Below are 23,934 nucleotides of genomic sequence, written 5' to 3' on the forward strand. Positions count from 1 at the left end.
ATTTAAACATCACTAGTACAGTGGCATCTATCTGTATGCTTCTTCCTTCTCTCTTTTGCCTTATCCTCTTGAGGTCACACTATCCTAGATATAATGCTTCCTATTTTCCTGACTGTTTAATATCATCTTATTGTATATATTTCTAAACAATATATTGTGTTTGAGCTTTCTAAAAATGCATTATACTCTTTAGACCTTGGCAAGTTGCTTTTTTCACTGTATTATTTTTAAGATTCACCCACATTCTTACATGTTCATAAGTTCACTAGGGTATCATATGTGATATATATATATATATATATATATATATATATATATATATATCCATTGTTCCATTGATGAGCATGTGATTATTTCCAGATCTTTTGCTATTAGGAAAATATGGCCATTCTTGCATATATATGTATTAATTTGTCTAGTGTATATATTTAGAAGTGAGTAAAGTCAGTTGGGTCATAGAGTATGTGAATATTTAACTTTCTAGATAATGTTATTGGTTTTCAAAGTGGTTATACCAATACATAGTCCTACCATTATCATCAGATTTAATTTTTGCCTATCTAGTGGGAATGAATTTTTTTTAAATTTTTATTTATTTATGATAGTCACAGAGAGAGAGAGAGAGAGAGAGAGGCAGAGACACAGGCAGAGAGAGAAGCAGGCTCCACTCACCGGGAGCCCGATGTGGGATTCGATCCCAGGTCCCCAGGATCGCGCCCTGGGTCAAAGGCAGGCGCCAAACCGCTGCGCCACCCAGGGATCCCCGGGAATGAAATTATATCTCATTTTGTTCCTAAATTGCATTTCCCTATGATTAATAAGGTTGGTCATCTTACCATATTTCTTTGCTGTTAGTCTTTCCTATTCTATGAAAATACATCTTTTGCATATTTTTGCAGTAGTTTTATTTGCATCAACTGTGTATGTTTAATGTTTTCACCAGATATGTTTAATGTCAAGTATACATCACTAATTCTTCTCCACTGATATTAGCTTGCCACAGTGCTAAACAAGATAGACTAATATAATACTAATATTGCAATATACTAATATTGAATTTTATGAGCACATATTTATTGCATGATACAGAAATCCCTTTTCCTTGCTTTCACTTTATCCACTAAGAAACGTAATCATAGAGGAGTTAATTTATTTGATCAAAGTTACACAGGTTAAAAACTGATGGAATCAGGATATAAATTCAGTTCTTTTTGATTCCAGAGTATATTTTTAACCATTTTTATTCAAGTATAATTAACATACAGTGTTATATTAATTTCAGGTATACAATATAGTGATTGAACAATTCTATACATTACTCAGTGTTAATCATGACAAGTGCACTCCTTAATCTCCATCACCTATTTCACCCCTCTGCCCCTTCCCCTCTAGTAATCAGCAGTTTGTTCTCTGTTTTTAGGAGTCAGGGTTTTTTTTGTTTGTTTGTTTGCTTCTTTTTTCATTTATTTGTTTTGTTTCTTAAATTCCACATATGAGTGAAATCATATGGTATTTTCTTTTTTTAAAAGGTTTTATTTATTTATTAATGAGAGACACAGAGAGAGAGGCAGAGACATAGGCAGAGGGAGAAGCAGGCTTCCTGTGGACAGCCTGATGAAGGGACTTGATCCCAGGATCCCGCAATCACGACCTGAGTCCAGGGCAGATGCTCAACCACTGAACCACCCAGGCATCCCCATATGGCATTTTCTTTCTCTGACTTCGTTCGCTTAGAATTAAACTCTCTAGATCCATCCATGTTGTTGCAAATGGCAAGATTTCACTCTTTTTTATAGCTGAGTAATATGGTTTAGTGTGTATGTGTATGTGCATATATATGTACATAAATTATATACTACACCATTTTTATGTATTGATCTACGTATGGATATACACTTTAGTTGCTTTCATATCTTAGCTATTGTAAATAATACTGCAGTAAACATAGGGATGCATGTATCTTTTCAAATTAGTACTTTCATTTTCTTTGGGTAAATATCCAGTTGTAGAATTTCTGGATCATATGGTAGTTCTATTTTTAGTTTTGAAGAATCTCCAAATTGTTTTCCACAGTGGCTGCACCAGTTTGCATTCCTATCAGCAGTACATAATGGTTCCCTTTTCTTACATCCTTGTCAACACTTGTTATTTCTAGTGGTTTGATTTTGGCCATTCTGACAGGTGTGAGGTGATACTTCATTATGGTTTTGATTTGCATTTCCCTGATGATGAGTGATGCTGAGCATCTTTTCATGTGTCTGTTGGCCATCTGTATGTCTTCTTTGGATAAATGTATATTCACATCTTATGCCCATTTTTAAATTGTACTTCTGGGGTTTTTTTTTGGTATTGAGTTATATACATTCTTGATATACTTTATGTATTAAGTATATATAACCCCTTATCAGGTAGATCATTTGCAAATATCTTCACCTATTCAATAGTTTATCTTTTTGTTTTGTTGATAATTTCCTTCACTTACAACATAGGAGACAAGAATATATAATGAGAAAAACAGAGTCTCTTCAACAAAATGCAGACGCTCAACCACTAAGCCATCCAGGAGCCCCCTAAAATTTTTTTTTTAATTAAAATTTGCAGGGTGCATAAATGACCCGGTTGAGTATCTGACTCTTGATTTTGGCTCAGGTCATGGTCTCAGGGACATTGAGCTCTGTGTTGGACTCTGTGCTCATTGGAGAGTCTGCTTGAGGATTCTCTTTCTGCCTCTCCCTCTGTGCCTCCTCCACTTATTCTCTCTCTCTCAAATAAGTAAATAAATCTTTAAAAAAATAAATAAAATAAAAAATTGCAAACATTCACAAAATCTGAAATAATGGTACAAAGAACATAGGTATATACTTCATCTAGATCCAACAATGAATATTTTGCCATGTACATTTTAATATATATTGCTGTCTCTCTCTCTCTCTATATATAAACATATATATATATAAACTTTTATAGGTTATGCTAAATTTGTGTGTTAATTGCATGTATCACAACAGTTTATCCATAAATAAATCATTCATCTCTTAATCACCTTCTCCTGCATACACATAATACTAATATTATATATAAGAAAATTAAAAATTCCATCACTTACATTCATATGCCCATGTTCAAATGTCCCCAGTTGCTCCAATGTTTTCATATAGCCTTTTTTTAAAATTTTATTTTTTAAAAATTTTTATTTATTATAGTCACACATACAGAGAGAGAGAGGCAGAGACATAGGCAGAGGGAGAAGCAGGCCCCATGCACCGGGAGCCCGACGTGGGATTCGATCCCGGGTCTCCAGGATCCCGCCCTGGGCCAAAGGCAGGCGCCAAACCGCTGCGCCACCCAGGGATCCCCATATAGCCATTTTTTTTTGGAAGACCAAAATCCATTCAAAATTTGCAAACTGCATTTGGTGGCGATGTCTTGTAGTAACTTCTAACAAACGAAGTTTTAATTTTAGTTGAAACATTAATATCTATCTTTTCTAGTTCTTTTCTGTGAACTTCCTCACTTAAAAAACCCTTTTCAATTCCACTGTCACAAAGATATTTTCCTATGTTTTCTAGAAGCTTTGATTTTTTTGTCTTGTACTTTTTACAATTTGTGGTGCTTGGTAGAGATGCAGTTTCATTTTTTTCCATATGAATAACTGAATGTCCTAGCATCCTCTTTTCTTCAGTAATTTACAATGCTACCTTTCCTAAACCATGTGTTTAGTGGTCATTCGGCTTACCCTTAAGCTAATGCTACACTGTCTTAATTAGCATAGCTCTAAAATAAATCTTGGGGGATGCCTGGGTGGCTCAATGGTTGAGCACCTGCCTTTGGCCCAGGGTGTGATCCTGGAGTCCTGGGATCAAGTCCCACATCGGGCTCCCTGCATGGAGCCTGCTTCTCTCTCTGCATATGTCTCTGCCTCTCTCACAAATAAAATCTTTAAAAATAATAAATAAATAAAATCTTGGTATCTGGTAGAGCAAGAACCTTCACTACCTAAACCACCTCCCCTAAACCATTACCATCACAAATTTTATTTTGGCTATCCATGGCCCTTGTCAGTTTCCTTTAAAAAGAACAGTCTGTGATATGTTCAGTGCATTGGCTATTGGGAGATAATTTAATCTTCCAATCCATGAAGACTATTACATCTTTCCATTTATCTAGTATCATTCAGTAAGGGTTTATAATTCTCTCCATAGATTTCTTTTTTCTTAAGATTTTATTTATTAATAAGAGACACACAGAGAGGCAGAGACATAGGCAGAGGGAGAAGCAGGCTTCCTGTGGGGAGCCTGATGTGGGACTTGATCCCAGGACTGTGGGATCACCGCCTGAGCCAAAGGCAGATGCTCTACCACTGAGCCACTCAGGGTCCCTCTCCATGGATTTCTTACACCTATTTCCTTAAATTTATTCCTAAATAGTTTTTGTTATTTTTGTTCCTAAGTGATAAATTGATAAATGATACTGTCTTAAAACTTTCTAAAAACTGCTAATGGTGTGGCCCGGGTGGCTCAGCGGTTTAGCGCCGCCTTTAGCCTAGGGCCTGATCCTGGAGACCCGGGATCGAGTCCCACGTCAGGCTCCCTGCATGGAGCCTGCTTCTCCCTCTGTCTGTGTGTCTGCCTCTCTCTCTCTCTTTGTGTTTCATTAATAAATAAATAAATCTTTAAAAAAAACAGTTTACAGCTGGTGTGTAGAAATGATTTTTTCATTTTACCATATCCAGTCACCTCGTTAAATTCTCATTATTTCTAATAATCTGTCTACATCTCCTTTGCAAATGTCAGTTTTGTTTAATTTCCAATTATTATATATTTTTTGTTGTTTTAAGTTTTCATTTAAATTCTAGGGTCACCTGGGTGGCTCAGTGGATCAAGTCCCACATTAGGTTCCCTGCAGGGAGTCTGCTTCTCCCTCTGCCTATGTATCTGCCTCTTTCTCTGTGTCATTCATGTATATATGATATATATATGAATGAATGAATGTATATTATATATATTATATATATTACATATATATATATTCTAGTTAGTTACAATACAGTGTAATAGTTTCAGGAGTAGAATTTAATTGATTCATCACTTACATGTAATACCCAGTACTTATCCCAACAAGTGCCCTCCTTAATCCCTATTCCCGGTTTAGCCCATCCCCTTCTCTCCTCCCCTTCAGTGACCTTCAGTTTGTTCTCTATAATAAGTCTGTTTTTTGGTTTGCCTCTGTTAATTTATTTTCTTGTCTTGCTTCTCTAGCTATGACCTCCTGTATGTGTTGAATATATCATGCCATTCTCGTCTGGCCTGTAAAAATTTCTGCTGGAAACTTAGCTGATAGTCTTATTGGGGTCCCTTTCTACACAGCAAGTTGTTTTTTCTCATGTTGCTTTTAAGATTCTCCCCTTGTCTTTCACTTTTGACGTTTAATTTAATTTTTAAAATTTTATTGGGAAGGGGGGATGGGCAGAGGGAGAGGGAAAGAGAATACTTAGCAGGAGTACAGCCCAACAAAGGGCTAGATCTCACAATCCTGAGACCATGACCTGAGCTGAAATCAAGTGTCAGACTTTTAACCAACTGAGCAAGACACCCAGGTGCCCCCACTTTTGACATTTTAATGGTAATATGTCTTGGTGTGGGTCTCTTTGGAACTCTCTGGACCTAGTTTGTCTGTTTCCTTCCCCAAGTTAGAAAAATTTCAGTCATTATTTCTTTAAGTTTTTTCCCCCTTTATCTCTCACCTCCTTTTGGGACCCCTATAATGCAAATGTTAGTAGTCTGTTTGATGTTAATCTATATGTCCCTTAAGCTATCTTCATTTTTAAAATTTTTATCTATTTATTTTTGTTGTTGTTGCTCTGATTGGGTGAATACCACTGCCCTGTCCTTAAGTTAAAGGATGCTATTTTCTGCTTCATCTAGGCTGCTATTGAACCTCTCTAGTGTATTTTTCAGTTCAGTCATGGTGTTCTTCAACTCTGTGACTTCTATTTGCTACTTTCTTATATTTCCTCTTTGTTGAAGTTCTCACTGTGCTCATTCATTCATTTCCTGAGTTTGGTGAGCATTTTTATGACCAATACTTTAAACTCTTCATAAGGTAAATTACTTAACCTCTATTTCATTAAGATCTTTTTTTTTCTGTTTTAAACAATTTTATTTTTTCATTAAGGCCTTTTCTAAGGTTATCTCATTCTTTTAACACATATTTCTCTATTTTTCTGAACTCCTTGTGTTGGTTTCTGTAAATTAGATGAAACAGCCACCTCTTGCAGCCTTGAAGGAATGGCTTTGAATAGGAAATGATCCTTATGTTCAACCATGCCCACAAGCTTTTGATTTTCTTTCAACCCTTTGTGATTGTCCAAACAGCCTATTTTATTTTTATGGTTCCCATTAGTTGAGGATGTGTTTCATTTCCAAAAGGGAAGGATCTTGGTCAGTAGCTAGATTCAGGCATACTGGAAGCCAGATCCTCAGACAGCAGCTTTTAAAGTATGCAAATATATGCATACAGTTCTGTGGGACCACATGGATAAAGGCTTGCTGGTCACCAAAGCCAAGGCAATCTAGAGGTGTTATCCCTGGGCAGCAGCTGGAAAAAATAGGGCTCCAGATGAATGTAAAAGCTCCCTTCTGGGAGATACCAGTAAGTCATAGCAAAGCAGAGGAAGAACACAAAGATGCCGTCCACCGGCCTAGAGCCTCCACAGCACCTCTGTTGGCCTCCAGTTGTGTGCCAAACCTAAAGTGTTCTCCCCAGGCTTCATGAAGCCCCAGGACAAGCAAATAGGCCTCCTTCATAGAAAGACTGGGGGGTGTTTCATTCCACTGTCTGTCCAGCACCCTGGGGGTGATAACCTGCTAAGAACTGTCTCTGATTGTTATAATCCCATAGGACCTCGGAACACAAGCCCCCCTGGTCACCAGAGCTAGGCAATTATGGGGAATCCCCTGGATGGCATTCATAAAAAACAGGGCACCAGACATGTAAAGCTCTACTCTGGGAGACGTTAGCACTCTGGAGCATGGCACAGGGGGAATGTGAAGATGGCTCCAACTGGCCTACAGGGCTCTCCATGTGTGCTAATTAGATGCCTGCCCTTCAGGCCAGTGCTTTAAAATGAGCAAATGAGGGACACCTGGGTGGCTCAGCAGTTGAGCATCTGCCTTCCGCTCAGGACATGATCCTGGGTCTAGGGATCTGAGTCCTGCATCGGGCTCCTTGTGAGAAGCCTGCTTCTCCCTCTCTCTGTGTCTCTGCCTCTCTCTCTGTGTCTCTCATGAATAAATAAAATCTTAAAAAAAATTAGCAAATGAGCTTCATTCACATAAAGCCCAGGCACCTCTCAGTTGGCTGCCTCTGTGTTGCACTCTGGGACAAGTGAGTTTGAGCTCTTTAAGAACCGTTATAGCTTGTTATAGCCTTGTAGGTCTCATGGATGCAAGCCCTGTTGGTTTTTGGTGTGTCCCTGGGAGGAGGTGAGCCCAGGACTCTTAAGTACCCTTTTTTTCTTGATTTTTAAAGGGAATAATCAAGGATAATGCTTGCTGTGTTTTAGTGCTATACTTTATCAGGTTATGGATACTTCCTTCTATTCTGGTTTTGTTAACACTTTTCGTATGTGTTTGTAAAAGTGAGAATTTTGTTAAATTTTTATCTCTACAATAATTGAGAAATGGCCCTCCTGAATGCTTTTTAATCTGTTAATATGTTGAATTACATTTATAGATTTTCTAACTTACTACCCTATTACTACCCTTGCATTGCTGGTTTAAATACTGTTTGGTCATTATTATCTGAGATATATTTTGCTTGATTTGGTTTACCACAATTTAAGATTATGCAAGAATCTCTTGAATGAGAGTTACCCCTGGTTTTCTTTCTTACACCCTTTGTCTAGTATAGGTATTATGGTTAAATTGACCTCATGAGTTAGAGGAACTTTTCTTCCTCTTGTACAGAAGTTTGTGTAAGGCTACCATAAGTTTCTTGAAGGATTGATAGACCTCACCTGTAACCTGGGCATGCATTCGCCTTTAAGGGAAGATCGTTAACTCCTTGTATAATTTATTTAATACTGTAGGTCTTTTCAGACTTTGTATATTCTTTTTCCATTGGTCTGATAAGTTGTAATTTTCTGAATATTTGTCTATTTCATCACAGTGTTCAGTTTTCTGGCATAACTTTTTTAGGGTATTAAAATGTTTTAAAATTTCTGCAGGATCTATAGGTATCTGTACCATTTTTAATTTCTAATTTTATGTACTTATCATTGCCTTTATTTTTTTCTTAATCAATCTTGTTAAAGTCTGTATTGTTGAAGTCTTTTCAAAGGACTAACTTGATTTTTGATCCTCCTTATTATATCTTTTTTTTCTGGTTCATAAATCTTCTAATTTTATTATCTCTTTCCACTCTTCTTGGATTTATTATCTTTCTTACTGTTTTAAATTGGGAGCTTAGTTCATTAACATTTAGCCTGTTCTTTCATATATAATACAAGCATTTAAAACTACAAATGTTTCTCTGGATAGTACTTTCACTGCCTACCACCTTTTAAATTATAGAACCCTTCGAACACATACAAAATAAAACATTATAAGGAACCTAATGCATCCATTAGCCAACTTTATAGATGAGCTATCGACTCATGTATAATACCTGACCCACTCTGCTCCCTGAACTATATTATTTTTCTATTATATATCTTTTTGCATTGACTACTAGTTTTATTGTATTATGTTAAAAGATTATGATCTGTATGAAATGAATTCTTTTACACGTGTTGAGACTTGTGTATTTCTATTTATTAGGATCCAGCTTCCTTATGTCATGGAAGTTAACCTTGTGTTATTCAAAGCTATCTTTACTGTTTTTCTGTTTAACTAGTTGATAGTTGAAAGAAGTATGTTTGAAATCTTTTTGTTTTTCATTTTATTTTTTTTAATTTTTATTTATTTATGATAGTCACAGAGAGAGAGAGAGGCAGAGACATAGGCAGAGGGAGAAGCAGGCTCCATGCACCGGGAGCCTGACGTGGGACTCGATCCCGGGTCTCCAGGATCGCGCCCTGGGCCAAAGGCAGGCGCTAAACCGCTGCGCCACCCAGGGATCCCTTGTTTTTCATTTTAAAGAGAACAATCAAGAATGAAGCTTGTTGTAACTTTTTAGTAGCTACTCTTTATCAGGGTATGAATTGTTCCTTCTATTTTGGTTTTGCTAATATTTTGTGCATATTTGTAAAGGTACTGAATTTTATTAAACTTTTTTTCCACAATAATTGAGATATTATGGCTTTCTTGAATCCTTTATAATCTGTTAATATAGTCTGTTACATTTATAGACTTTCTAATTTTACTACATTTGTGTTACTGGGATAAATACTATTTAGTCATTATTATCTTAGATATAAATATCTAATAAAACATAATAAATGTATGTAATAGTATATGATAAACATATACCATTATTATGTTAGATTTGTCAAAATTTTCCTAGAGTTCATTTCTTTTTAAAACAAATCAGTTTTATTAGGTGCATAGCAGTTTAAAATCATCTTCTGGTGTCTTAAATCTTTTCTCGTTATTAAGTGACTCTCTCAATTATAATGTTTTTTGTTTTTAAGTCCATTTTAACTGGTATTTATATGGCTACCCCAGCTTTCTTTTGGTCACTGTATCTCATATCTCTTTAAATTCAACCCTTTTGAATTCTGAATGTAGTGTAGCATACAGAACTGGATTTAAAAAACCCCAATCTTTCCAGTAAGTTTAGTTCATACCATATATTTCAACTAGTAAAAAACTTTGATTTGTTTCTGTTGTCATCTTGTATGTTTTATGTTAATCTGGTTTCTTCAGTCATTTTCCTCTTTTTTCTTGTATATTACTAAATTGATAATTTTCTTTGGCTTATTTTCCCTCTACAACATTGGAGTTCATATATTTTCTTTGGATTCTTTTGCAATTAACCTTAAAAGTTCAGTTTTCATGTTTGACTTCATGCCCAAAGTTAAGATTACTACACTCTCAAACAAATGCAAGGATCTTGAAACACTATAATTCTGATGGCCCAATTACTATTATTTTGACATGTTTTAACTTTTTAATATGTACCTCCAAAGTAGACATTATTTATCATGGTTTTATACAGTTCATGTTCACTTAGATTTACCAGGCTCTTTACCAATTTTTTGCTAACCATTCTCTCTCATGTATATATCACTTCTTCCATCTGTATTCAGTTTCATTTATTCATGTGGGACATATTTTAGTAGACTTTTCATAAGGGGTTTGTTATCCCAAAGTCCCCCAGTCTTTGGCCTAGAAAGAGTCTTTAGTTCAATTCTTGAATAATTTTTTTAAGATTTATTTATTTATTAGACAGTATGAGTATGGGGGAAGAGAGGTATGGGGAGGGGGTAGGTGGGTGGGGAGAGGGAGAATCTTAAGCAGACTCTATGCTGAGTGCAGAGCCCAATGCGGAGCCCAATCTCATAACCCTGAGATCATGACTTGAGCTGAAACCAAGAGTTAGATGCTTAACTGACTGTACCACCCAGGTGCTCTCAATTCTTGAAAAATTTAGCTAGAAACCAAATGCAAGATTAACAGTTGTTTTCTTTGATCATTTGGAAGCATTGTATTATTTCTAATTCCTGTGGCTGCCATGGAGAAGTCTATCATCAGGTTGTCATTTTTTTTGGATACTTTTTTTTTTTTAAAGTTGAACGATAGTTGACATACTTACTTCAGGAGTACAACATATGATTCTCCACATCGTCACCAACACTTTATTTCTTGTGTTTTGATAATAGCCATTCTGACTGGTGTAAGGTGATATCTCACTGTGGTTTTGATTTGCATTTTCCTGATGATTAGTAATGTTGAGCATCTTTGCGTGTGTCTCTTGGCCACCTGTATGTCTTTAGATAAAGGTCTATTCATGTCATCTGCCCATTTTAAAATCAGATTGTTCTTTTGGTGTTGAGTTGCATAAGTTTTTTGTATATTTCTTATATTAACCCCTTATTAGATACATGATTTGCAAATGTTTTATCCCATTCTGTAGGTTGATTTTTGTTTTGTTGATGTTTTCCTTTGCTGTGCAAAAGCTTTTTGGTATAGTCAAAATAGTTTATTTTGCTTTTGTTTCCCTTGCCTTAGGAGACCTATTCAAAAATATTGTGATTTTGATTTGCATTTCCCTGATGATAAGCAATGTTGGGCATCTTTTCCTATGTGTTAGCCATCTCTCTGCCTTCTTGTATAAATGTCTACTCAGGTCATCTGGCCATTTTTAAATCATTGTATTTTTGGTGTTGAGTTGCATTAAGTTCTTTATATATTTTGGATATTAACCCTCTATCAGATTTGCAAATTGCAAATATCTTCTCCCATTCAATTGGTTACCATGTCGTTTTGATTTCAAAGCCTTTTTATTTTGATGTAGTTCCAATAGTTTACTTTTACTTTCATTTCCCTTGCCCAAGAAGGTATAGAAAAGTGTTTCTATGGACAATGTCACCTAAAATACTGCCTGTGTTCCCTTTAATGACTTTTATGGTTTCAAGTCTCACATGTAGGTCTTTAGTCTATTTTTAGTTTGTGTATGGTATTTAGAAGTGGTTGAGTTTCGTTCTTTTACATGTAGCTGTCAAGTAGCTGTCAAGTTTTTCCAGCACCATTTATTGAAAAGACTGTCTTTTATCCCATTGCACATTCTTGCCTCCTTTGTCCTATGTTAATTGGCCAGATAGGCATGAGTTTATTTCTGGACCTTCTATTTTGTTGACCTGTGTGTTAGTGTGCCACTACCATACTGTCTGGATTACTATGGCTCTGAAGTGTATTTTGAAGTGTGGGATTATGATACCTGAGTTTTGTTTTTCTTAAGATTGCTTTGGCTAGGGATCCCTGGGTGGCGCAGCGGTTTGGCGCCTGCCTTTGGCCCAGGGCGCGATTCTGGAGACGCAGGATCGAATCCCACATCGGGCTCCCGGTGCATGGAGCCTGCTTCTCCCTCTGCCTGTGTCTCTGCCTCTCTCTCTCTCTCTGTGACTATCATAAAAAAAAAAAAAAAAAAAAAAGATTGCTTTGGCTATTTGGGGTCTTTTGTGGTCCCGTGCAAATTTTGGTAGTATTTGTCCTAGTTTTGTGAAAAATACTGTTGGTATTTTGATAGGGATTGCAACGAATCTATAGATTGCTTTGGGTCCTTTAGAAATTTTAATAATATTCTGCAAGTTCATGAGCCTGGAATATTTTCCCTTCTGTTTGTATCTTTTTCATATGTTTCATCAATATTTTATGGTTTTCAGAGTACAAGTCTTTCACATCATTGGATTAAATTTATTCCTAGGTGTTTTATTCTTTTTGGTACAGTTGTAAATGAGATTCTTAATTTCTGTTTCTCCTGCCTTATTATTACTGTGTAGAAATACAGCCAATTTATATTTTAACCTATCTTTTATTTGTAAAAATATTTTTATCATTTTTAATTTTTTTCATCATGATAAGTATACTCTTTAATCTCCACTCCCTTTTCTCCCCATTCACCTACCCACCTCTTCTGTGGTAACTATCACTTTGTTATCCATAGTTAGAATCCGTTTCCTTCTCTATTTTCCTTTGTTTTGTTTTTTTCAATTCCACACGGAAGTGAGAACATATGATATTTGCTTTCTCTGACTTATTTTGTGTAGCATTATACTCTCTAGCTCCATCCATTTTCATTGTAAACAACAAGATTTCATTCTGTTATATGGCTGAATAATACTCCATTTTATATATATATATATATATATTTCCTCATTATATATATTTCCTCATTTTATATATATATATTTCCTCATATTTATATATATATATTTCCTTTGTTGTACAAAATTATTTATTTTGGAATATTTACATTGGATAAAGAAAATGTGTGTGTTTACCCATATATATATAATCCATCTTTATCCTTTCCTCTTATCAATGGACTTTTTTTTTAAAGATTTATTTATTTATTTATCAGAGAGAGAGAGAGAGAGGCAGAGACACAGGAGGAGGGAGAAGCAGGCTCCATGCTGGGAGCCTGACGTGGGACTCGATCCTGGGACTCCAGGATCGCGCCCTGGGCCAAAGGCAGGCGCTAAACTGCTGAGCCACCCAGGGATCCCCTATCGATGGACATTTATGCTGCTTCCATGGTTTGCCTATTGTAAATAATGCTGCAAAAAAACATAAGGTTGCATGTATCCTTTGAATTAGTGTTTTTGTATTTTGGGGGCAAATACTTAGTAGTGCAGTTCCTGGATCATAAGGTAATTCTATTATCTTTTTTTGAGGAACCTCCATACTGTTTTCTATAAGGGCTGCACCAATATGCATTCCTACCAACAGTGTACAAGAGCTCCTCTTTCTCCACATCCGTGCTCTTGTTGTTTCTTCTGTTTTTTATTTTAACCATTCTGAAAGGTGTGAAGCAATGTCTCATTGTAGTTTTCATTTGCATTTCCCTGTCAATGAGTGATGTTGAACATCTTTTCATGTGTCTGTTGGCTATCTGGATGTCTTCTTTGGAGAAATGTCTGTTCATGTCTTTTGCCCATTTTTATTTATTTATTCATTCAAAATATTTTATATATTTTTTTGACAGCAAGAGAGCACAGGCAGGCAGAGCAGTAGAGGAAGAGGCAGGCTTGCTGCTGAGCAGGGAGCCTGATGTGGGGCTTGGTCCCAGGCACCCTGGGACCATGACCTGAGCTGAAGGGATACTCCCAACTGACTGAGCCACCCAGGTACCCCTTCTGCCCATTTATTTATTTATTTATTTATTTAAATTTAAATTATTTATTTATTTATTTATTTATGATAGTCACACACACACACAGAGAGAGAGAGAGAGGCAGAGACACAGGCAGAGGGAGAAGCAGGCTCCATGCACCGGGAGCCCGATGTGGGACTCGATCCCGGGTCTCCAGGATCATGCCCTGGGCCAAAGGCAGGCGCCAAACCACTGCGCCACCCATTTTTAAATTGGATTCTTTGTTTTTTGGGTATTGATCAATTCTGTATATATTTTGGATACTAATCCTTTATCAGATATGTCATTTGCAAATGTCTTCTCCCACTCATACATTGGCTATTAGTTTTGTTGATCGTTTCCTTCCCGTGCAGAAATTTCATATTTTGATGTAGTCTCAATAGTTTATTTTGGCTTTTATTTCCCTTACCCGAGGAGACCTATCTAGGAAAATGGTGCTATGGCCGATGTCAGAGACCTACTGTCTGTGAGTGCTTCAAGGATTTTTATGGCTTGAGGTCTTACATTTAGATTTTTATTTTTTTTAAAGATTTATTTATTTATGATAGACACACGCAGAGAGAGAGAGAGAGAAGCAGGCTCCATGCTGGGAGCCTGACGCGGGACTTTACCTCGGGACTCCAGGATCTCACCCTGGGCACCCTGGGCCAAAGGCAGGTGCCAAACTGCTGAGCCACCCAGGGATCCCCACATTTAGATTTTTAATCCACTTTGAATTTATTTTTGTATATGGTGAAAGAAAGTGGTCCAGTTTCATTCTTTTGCATGTGGCAGTCTAGTTTTCCCAACAGTATTTGTAGGAGAGACTTTCTTTTTCTCATTGTATATCCATTTCTTCTTTGTCTAATATAGAATTGTGGATTGATTTCTAGGTTTTCTGTTTTTTTTTAATTTTTATTTATTTTTGATAGTCACACACACAGAGAGAGACAGAGAGAGAGAGAGAGAGAGAGAGAGGTAGAGACACAGGCAGAGGGAGAAGCAGGCTCCATGCACCAGGAGCCCGACGTGGGATTCGATCCCGGGTCTCCAGGATCGCGCCCTGGGCCAAAAGCAGGCGCTAAACCGCTGTGCCACCTAGGGATCCCTCTGTTTTTTTTTTTTTTTATCATTGATCTATGTGTGTATTTTTATGACAGTACCATACTGTTTTGATTACTATTGCTTTGTGATATAACTTGAAATCTGGAATTGTGATATCTCCGTTTTTTTTTTTTTTTATTTGGTGGTGTTTTTCTTTTTCAAGGTTGCTTTAGATATTTGAGATTTTTTGTAGTTCCATGCAAATTTTAGGGTTCTAGTTCTGTGAAAAATGCTGTTTCTATTTTGCATAGGATTGTTGCAAAATAGGATGCAACAATCCTATTCTGCATAGGATGTTTTCTATTTTGATAGGATTGCATTAAATCTATAGATTGCTTTGGGTAGTACAGACATTTTAACATTATTTATCTGAATTTGGTATCAGGATGATACTGGCTTCATAGAATGAATCTGGAGGTTTTCCTTCCTCTTGAACTTTCTGGCATAGTTTGAGAAGAATGGTATTAACTCTTCTTTAAGTGTTTGATAGAATTCACCTGTGAAGCCATCTGGTCCTGGACTTTTGTTTGTTGAGAGGTTTTTGGTCACTGCTTCAATTTCACTGCTGGTGACTGGTGCATTCAAATTTCCTATTTCTTCCTGTTTTAGTTTGGTTGGTTATATGTCTCTAGATATTTATCCATTTTTCCTGTGCTGTCTAGTTTGTTGGCATATAGCTTTTTGTAATATTCTCTTACAGTTGTTTGATTTCTGTGGTGTTATTTCTCTTTCTCTATTAGCAATTTTCATTATTTGGGTTCTATTTCTTTTTTTAATGTGTCTTGTTAGAGCTTTATCTATTTTGTTATCTTTTCAAAGAATCAGCTCCTGGTTTCATTGTTTTTTTTTTTTGTTGTTGTTGTTGTTGTTTTTTTTTAGTTTGTCATTTCTTTCTGCTCTAATCTTTATTATTTCCTTCCTTCTGTGTTTTGGGGTTATGTTTGTTCTTTTTCTAGCTCCTTTAAGGCATAAGATTAGGTTGTTTGAGTCTTCTTTCTTCTTGGGGTAGGCCTGTATTGCTATAAACTTCCCTCTTAGAACAGCTTTTGCTGCATCCCAAGATTTTGAACCATTGTGTTTTCATTCTCATTTGTTTCCATGTAATTTTTAATTTCTTCTTTGATTTCTTTGTTGACCCACTCATTGTTTAGTAGCATGTTATTTAACCTCCATATATTTGTGCTCTGGAAAGAGCACAAATCTTGTTGATTTCCAGTTTCATAGCATTGTGGCCAGAAAAGATGCATGGTATGATTTTGATCATCTTGAATTTGTCAAGACGTGTTTTGTGGCCTAACATGTGATCTATTCTGGAGAATGCTCTTTGTGCACTTGAAAGAATGTGTATTCTAATGTTTTAGGGTGGAATGTTTGAATATATCTGGTGAATCCATGTGGTCCATCGTGTCATCATTCAAAGCCATTATTTTCTTGTTAATTTTCTGTTTAGGTAATGTGTCCACTGATGTAAGAGGGGTGTTAAAGTCCCCTACTATTATTATATTATTATCGATTGGTTCCTTTATGTTTGTTATTAACTACTTAATGTATTTGGGGAGCTTCTATGTTGGGTGCACAAATAATGTACAATTGTTACAGCCTCTTGTTAGATCATCCCTTTTCTTTTTTTTTTTTTTTTTTTTTTTTTTTTTTATTGTGTTTTTTTTTTTTTTTTTTTTTTTTTTTTTTTTTTTTTTTTAATTTTTATTTATTTATGATAGGCACACAGTGAGAGAGAGAGAGGCAGAGACACAGGCAGAGGGAGAAGCAGGCTCCATGCACCAGGAGCCCGACGTGGGATTCGATCCCGGGTCTCCAGGATCGCGCCCTGGGCCAAAGGCAGGCGCCAAACCGCTGCGCCACCCAGGGATCCCGATCATCCCTTTTCTTATTGTATAGTGTCCTTCTTTGTCTCCTGTTATGATCTTTTTTTTTTTAGATTTATTTATTTATTTATTTATTTATTTATTTATTTATTTATTTATTTATTTAATTTATGAGAGACACAGAGAGAGAAGCAGGCTCCATGCAGGGAGCCCGATGTGGGACTCGATTGTGGGTCTCCAGGATCACGCCCTAGGCTGAAGGCGGCGCTAAACCACTGAGCCACCGGGGCTGCCCTGGTCTTTGTTTTAAAGTCTATTTTGTCCGATGTAAGTATTGCTACCCCAGCTTTCTTTTGGTATCTGTTTGCATGATAAGTGTTTCTGCATCCCTTTACTTTCAATCTGCAGGTCTCTCTTGGTCTGAAATGAGTCTCTTGTAAGCAGCATATAGATGGGTCTTGTTTTTCGTGTTTTTGTTTTTGTTTTTTATCCACTCTGTCATCCTGTGTCTTTTGACTGGAGCCTTCAGTCCATTTATACTCAAAGTAATATTGATAAATATATATTTATTGCTATTTTGTTACTTGATTTTGGTTGTTTGTATATTCTCTGATCCTTTCTTTCTCTTTTTCATGTTTTTTTTTTTTTTTTATTTATGATAGTCACAGAGAGAGAGAGAGAGAGAGAGAGGCAGAGACACAGGCAGAGGGAGAAGCAGGCTCCATGTACCGGGAGCCCGACGTGGGATTCGATCCCGGGTCTCCAGGATCGCGCCCTGGGCCAAAGGCAGGCGCCAAACCGCTGCGCCACCCAGGGATCCCTCTTTTTCATGTTTTGTTGGCTTTCTTTGATATACTTAGATTCCTTACTCTGTATTCCTTGCATATATTTCATTGTTTTTTATTTATGTTTACCATTAGGTTTCTATATAACATCTTCTGCATATAGCAATCTGTATTAAGTTGATGGTCACTTAAGTTTAATACCATTCTTTACTCCTCTGCCCCCCATGTTTTAGGTATATGGTGTCCTATTTTGCATCCTTTTATTTTACGAGTCCCTTGACTGATTTATAGAAATACTTATTTTTACTGCTTTTGTATTTTTTACTTTTCATAATCTCACTTATGGTCTTAATTTCCACTCAAAGTGTCCCCTTGAATATTTCTTGTAGTACTAATTTAGTGGTCCTGAACTCCTTCAGTTTTGTCAGAGAAACTATCTTCTTTTTTTGCCTTGCTGGATAGAGTATTCTTGGCTGTAGATTTTTCTCTTTCAGCACTTTGCAGGCCAGAAGGGAATGACATGACATATTCAAAGTTCCTGCTGAAAAATCCACTTACAGCCCTATGGGGTTTCACTTGTATATAACTGTCTTCTTTTTCTGGCTGCGTTATTTTTTTATATATTTATTTATTTGTTTATTCACTTATGAGATACACAGGCAGGGGGAGAAGCAGGCTCCCTGTGGGGAGCCTGATGTGGAACTCGACCCACATGATCCCAGGACCCCAGGATCACAACCTGAGCCAAAGGCAGATGCCACTGAGCCACCCAGGCATCCCTTTCTTGCTGCCTTAAAAAACCTTTTATTGGGATCCCTGGGTGGTGCAGCAGTTTGGCGCCTGCCTTTGGCCCAGGGCGTGATCCTGGAGACCCGGGATCAAATCCCACGTCGGGCTCCCGGTGCATGGGGCCTGCTTCTCCTTCTGCCTGTGTCTCTGCCTCTCTCTCTCTCTCTCTCTCTCTCTCTGTGTGTGACTATCATAAATAAATAAATAAACAAACAAACAAACCTTTTATTCACTACTCTTTGCCATTTTAATTATGTGTATTGTGTGGACTTACTTGCATTGAGTTTTTGTGGGAATCTCTGTGCTTCTTGGATCTGGATCTGGATATCTGTGTTGTTCCCCAGAGTAAGGAAATTTTCAACTATTATTTCTTCAAGTAAATTTTCTGCCCTCTTACCTCTCTCTTCTTTTTCTGAGATCCTTATAATGTGGATGTTATTATGCTTAATGGAGTCACTGAGTTCCCTAAGACTATGCTCAATTTACATAATTTTCTGTCCTCTGCTTTGCTCAGCTTGGTTAGTTTCCATACTCTGCCTTTCACGTTATTAATTCATTCTTCTGCTTCATCTAGTCTGCTATTTATGCCATCAAGTGTATTTTTAATTTCACTTATTGTGTTCTTCATCTCTGATTGGTTCTTTTTAAAAAAGATATATTATTTTTCTGACCAAAGTGCAATGATTTTAAATCTCCTTAAGTAACCAGAAAAGGACTCAAGAACATAAAACAAAAATGGGAAATTAACCATTAGATATTTTTATTTCATACCAACCCTACAATTTGTCTGGAAAACAAACAAAAACACTTTAAATGACATGTTACTAAAACACTAACCAAATAATTTTACCATAAGCCTAGTACATGCACTTCAAGATTTCACTGCTAGGAATTTTGTGAAGACCAGTTTAATCATTAATAACACTATATAATAGGGCACAGGAACACATGTCCTTAAATGTAGTTCTTGCCCCTTACCCTCAGAGTTATATCAGAGTAAAGCTGACAGTTCTACTAAGCCCGGAGCCCCCAGTGACCCCATCCCAATCCCTGGAAGCAAAGAAGATGCCCTGTCACACAACTTTCTATAAGTTGTAATAAAATAAAGCCTTAGTTTTCTTACCTTCCTATAGGAAATGGTCATTTATTTGATAAATACTAAAGCACTTCTAGGAATTCATTTTAGGAGTTTGTTTACCAAACACATTTTGTAAGAACTGTTTACACAAAAAGTTCCTTTGGAATTTGGTCTACAAATTCACTTAAAGGTTGGAAATTTAAAACCTATAAGAAAATGAAGTAGGGAATCCCTAACCCTAACATATTGTAATTACTAAAGGGATAACCACACATACTAAAAAGTTTTGCTCACAGAAGACACGGACTTTAAGCGATGTGCATTTTGAGTAAAAACAACTAGCTGATATTGTTTGTTTTTTTTTTATCTCTTTGTTAAGGATCTCACTGATGTCCTCTACTCTTAAGTCCAGTGAGTATCTTTGTGATCATTACGTTAAATTCTCTATCAGGCACATTACTTGTATCCATTTCACTTTGGTCTCTATCTGTGGTTTGGTCCTGATCTTTTATTTAGAAGATGTTTCTTTGTCTCTCATTTTGTCTAACTCTCTGTGTCTGTTTATTTCTCTGCGTTAGGAAAGTCAGCTACTTCTCTTGCTTTGTGAAGAAGAGGTCCTGTAGTGGCCTGCCACACAGTGTCCCCTGTCCCCAGGACCTGGCATTCCTGTGAGGCTCTCCTATGTATGTTGTATATGCTCCACTGTTGAATCATGGCCTTGTTTCCCTTCAGTCTGGTTGTGTGCAGAGGCTGCCTTTGCCTGTTGTGGGCCCTGAGGTGTGTGGTAGTCTGCTCGCAAAAGGAGACCTGCCCCCACCGCTACTGGAAGTGATGTCCTGCAAGATGCACAGTCCAGGAGATGTGGTTAACAGGTTTGCGCTGGTGTTGGGGGATGGGGCCCACGGGACCAGGACTGACCTGAGTCTGCCTGGGAAGGACAGATCCGCCAAAGCTTGGGGGCGGGGGCGTTGGGCCTTGGTGCTGGCAAGTTGTTAGAGGAGAGTCTGCTGTGCTCTTTCCCATAGGTGGCGGTTGTTGATGCTGGGGTTGGGGTTGGGGGAATGGCACCTGCCAGCTCCTCTGTTCCTGAGGGGTCTCCCTGTGCTTGCTAGCTCTCCTGGCCACACTCGGAGATGAGCAAATCACTCTCCCTCCTATCCGCCCCAGGTGTATTTGCAAGCTGTTGGTTCTACGCAGTACCTGCACAGACTGTCCTGCAGGGACGCTGCTTCCTAATGCCCTCCAGTCTCTCCCAGAGCCAAGCCCACTGAGTTTTAAAAATCCAGGCTAAGCCCCGCTGGTATTAAGAACTCATGAAATTTAGCCCCTCTCCCTATCAAAGGCAAATATTACAGAAACTCATCCTCCCCATTTATGGGCTCCCTCCCTGGTGTGAAAGTCTGTTTTCCGCCTTTGTGGGTGCCATGTGCTCCCGCTCCCCCACTGACCGCCATGGTCTGTTCCACTCCCTTACGGCATCTTCCCCCTTCTATCTTCTTCACTGTGACTTCTTCCCTGTCTTTAGTTGTGACGTTTGTTCTGGCAGTCTGGGTTATTTATGCTGATATGGGTGTTATCTAGATGGATCTGTGAGATGTGGCAAACATCTTATGGCCATCATCTTCCCAGGCCTCTGGGTACTAATTTTATATCCTGCAACTTTACTGAATCCATTTATTCTAGTAGTTGTTTGGTGGAGTCTTTAGGATTGTCTATGTCTAATATCATGTCATCTGCAAATAGTGACAGTTTAACTTCTTTACTAACATGGATACCTCTTTTTAAATTTTGTTGTCTGCTAGCTATAGGTAGGACTTCTAGTATTATGTTGTTGTTTTAAAAGATTTTATTTATTCACAAGAGACACAGAGAGAGGCAGAGACACAGGCAGAGGAAGAAGCAGGAATTGGAGCAAATTGGAATGTCATTCTCACACAGGGGCCATGCTAATCTATATTATTCCAATTTTAGTATATGTGCTGATGGAGTGAGCATGGTGAATGAGCCTTTAATGTATAGTTGAATGCAGTTTGTTAATATTTTGTGGAGGATTTTTGCATCTATGCTCATCAGGGATATTGGCCTATAGTATTTTTGTGATTTCTTTGGTTTTAGTATCAGGGTGATCCTGGCCTCATAGAATAAGTTTGGAAGCTTTGCTTCCTCTTCTATCTTTTGGAATAGTTTGAGAAGAATGGGTATTAACTCTTCTGTAAATATTTGGCATAATTCACCTGTGAAGCCTTCTGGTCCTGGACTTTTATTTTTTGGTAGTTTTTTTGAATACCAGTTCACTTTTTTTTTTTTTAAGATTTTATTTATTCATGAGAGACACACAGAGAGAGGCAGAAACACAGGCAGAGGGAGAAGCAGGCTCCATGCAGGGAACCCGATGTGGGACTCCAGGGTCACACCCTGGGCCGAAGGCAGACACTAAACCGCTGAATCACCCAGGTGTCCTGTCAGTTCACTTTTGTTACTAGTAATCAGTCTCTCCAGATTTTCTATTTCCTCCTGATTCAGTTTTGGAAGATTGTATGTTTCTAGGAATTTATCCATTTCTTCTGGATTGTCCAATTTGTTAGCAAATGATTTTTTATAATATTTTCTTATAACCCTTTGTATTTCTGTGGTGTTGTTACTCTTCTTTCATTTCTCATTTTATTTATTTGCATCCTTTCTCTTTTTTCTTGGTGAGTCTGGCTGGGAGTAAATCAATTTTATTTTTTCAAGGAACTAGCTCTTGGTTTCATTCTTTTTTTCTTTTTTCTTTTTGTGTGTGTGTGTCTATAACTTTATTTCTGCTCTGATCTTTATTATTTTCTTCCTTCTACTAATCTTGGGCTTGATTTGTTCTTTTTTTAGTTCCTTTAGGTGTATGGTTTAGGTTATTTGAGATTTTCCTTGTTCCTAGAGACAGGCCTGCATTACTATAAATTTCCCTCTTAGAACTGCTTTTGCATCCCAAAGATTTTGGATCATTTGTGTTTTCATGTATTTCTTTAAAATAACTTATATGATTGCTTCCTATTGGTTGCTTAGTATAATGTTTTCTAGCCTCCTCATGTTTTGTGTTTTTTTCCAGTTTTTTTCTTGTGATTGATTTCTATTTTTCATACTGTTGTGGTCAGAAAAGATGCATGGTATGGTTTCAGTCTTCTTAAATTTACTGCCACTTTTTTCGTGGCCTATCATGTTCTGGAGAATGTTCTGTATGTACTCGAATGTGTATTCTGTTGTATTTGTATGGGATGTTCATATATATATCTGTTACGTCCATCTGGTCCAGTGTTTCATTCAAAGACATGCTTTCCTTATTGATTCCCCCTGCCCTGGATGATCTATCCATTGATGTAAGTGGGGTTTTAAAACTCCTTACTATTATTGTATTATCAACTTATTTCTCTATGTTAATATTTGCTCTATATATTTAGGTAATCCAATATTGGGTGAATAGATATTTACAACTGTTATGTCCTCTTGTTGGATTGATTCCTTTATTGTTATGTAATGCCCTTCTTTGTCTCTTCTTACAATCTGTTTTAAAGTCTATTTTCTCTGAGATAAGTATTAGTACTTGGCTTTTTTCTTTTCTATTTTCTTTTTTTTTTTTAAAGATTTTATTTATTTATTCATAGGAACACAGACTGAGAGAGAGAGGAGAGAGAGAGAGAGAGGAGAGAGAGAGGCAGAGACACAGGCAGAGGGAGAAGCAGGCTCTATGCAGGGAGCCCGACGTGGGACTCGATCCCGGGTCTCCAGGATCACACCCCAGGCTGCAGGCGGCGCTAAACTGCTGTGCCACTGGGGCTGCCCTCTTTTCTATTTTCTTGGTAAATGTTTTTCCATTCCTTCACTTTCAGTCTGTCTTTAGGTGTGAAGTGTCTCTTATAGGCAGCATATAGATGGTTTGTGGTGGTGGTGTTTTTTTGTTTTTGTTTTTGTTTTGTTTTGTTTTTTCTTTTTTTAAATTAGTTCCACCACCTTATGTGTTTTGGTTGGAACAATTAGGCCATTTCCATTTAATTATTAATAGGTGTACTTCCTGCCATTTTGTTGTTTTCTGGTTGTTTTTGTAGTTTTGTTCTGGTCCTTTATTCTCTTTCCTTTATTGTGATTGACAAGTTTTGGTAGTGTTAGGTTTGGCTTTCTTTCTCTTTAAATTTTGTGTTTTGGAAGCTAGATGTCTATTTCCTCCCCTGGTTAGTATGGGAAGTTTTCAGCTGTTATTTCTTCAAATGAAGAAATTTCTTTTCTTAAACATAAGATCTTTTTTAAAAAAGAAATCTCTGCCTCCCAATATGGGGCTTGAACTCACAACCCTAAGATCAAGAGTTGCATGCTCTACTGGCTGAGCGAGCCAGGCACTCCTCCTCAAATTTTCTGCCCCTTTCACTTCTTCTGGGGATCCCTATAATGCAAATGTTCTCTTGATGTTATCCAAGAGATCCCTTAACCTATCCTCATTTTAAAGATTCCTTTCTTAGCTTGGGTGCTTTCCGTTGCCTTGTCTTAAAGACTGTTGATATGTTCTTCTTCACCTGCTAATCCACTGTTG

General features: G+C 37.3%; 1 protein-coding gene and 1 non-coding gene across 2 annotated transcripts in view; one reads left to right on the forward strand and one right to left on the reverse strand.

Annotated features, from left to right (window-relative positions):
• Positions 1 to 23,934, forward strand: part of USP50 (ubiquitin specific peptidase 50) — a 45,568-nt gene that overhangs the window by 15,716 nt on the left and 5,918 nt on the right. The gene's annotated exons all lie outside the window — the stretch shown is intronic.
• On the reverse strand, positions 21,270 to 21,371 carry LOC129506512 (U6 spliceosomal RNA). The gene has a single exon (XR_008663833.1). It is a non-coding gene; the product is annotated as a U6 spliceosomal RNA (small nuclear RNA).

This window comes from Nyctereutes procyonoides, unplaced genomic scaffold (genome assembly GCF_905146905.1).
Source record: "Nyctereutes procyonoides isolate TBG_1078 unplaced genomic scaffold, NYPRO_anot_genome, whole genome shotgun sequence".
In the NCBI taxonomy this organism is placed as follows: domain Eukaryota; kingdom Metazoa; phylum Chordata; class Mammalia; order Carnivora; family Canidae; genus Nyctereutes; species Nyctereutes procyonoides.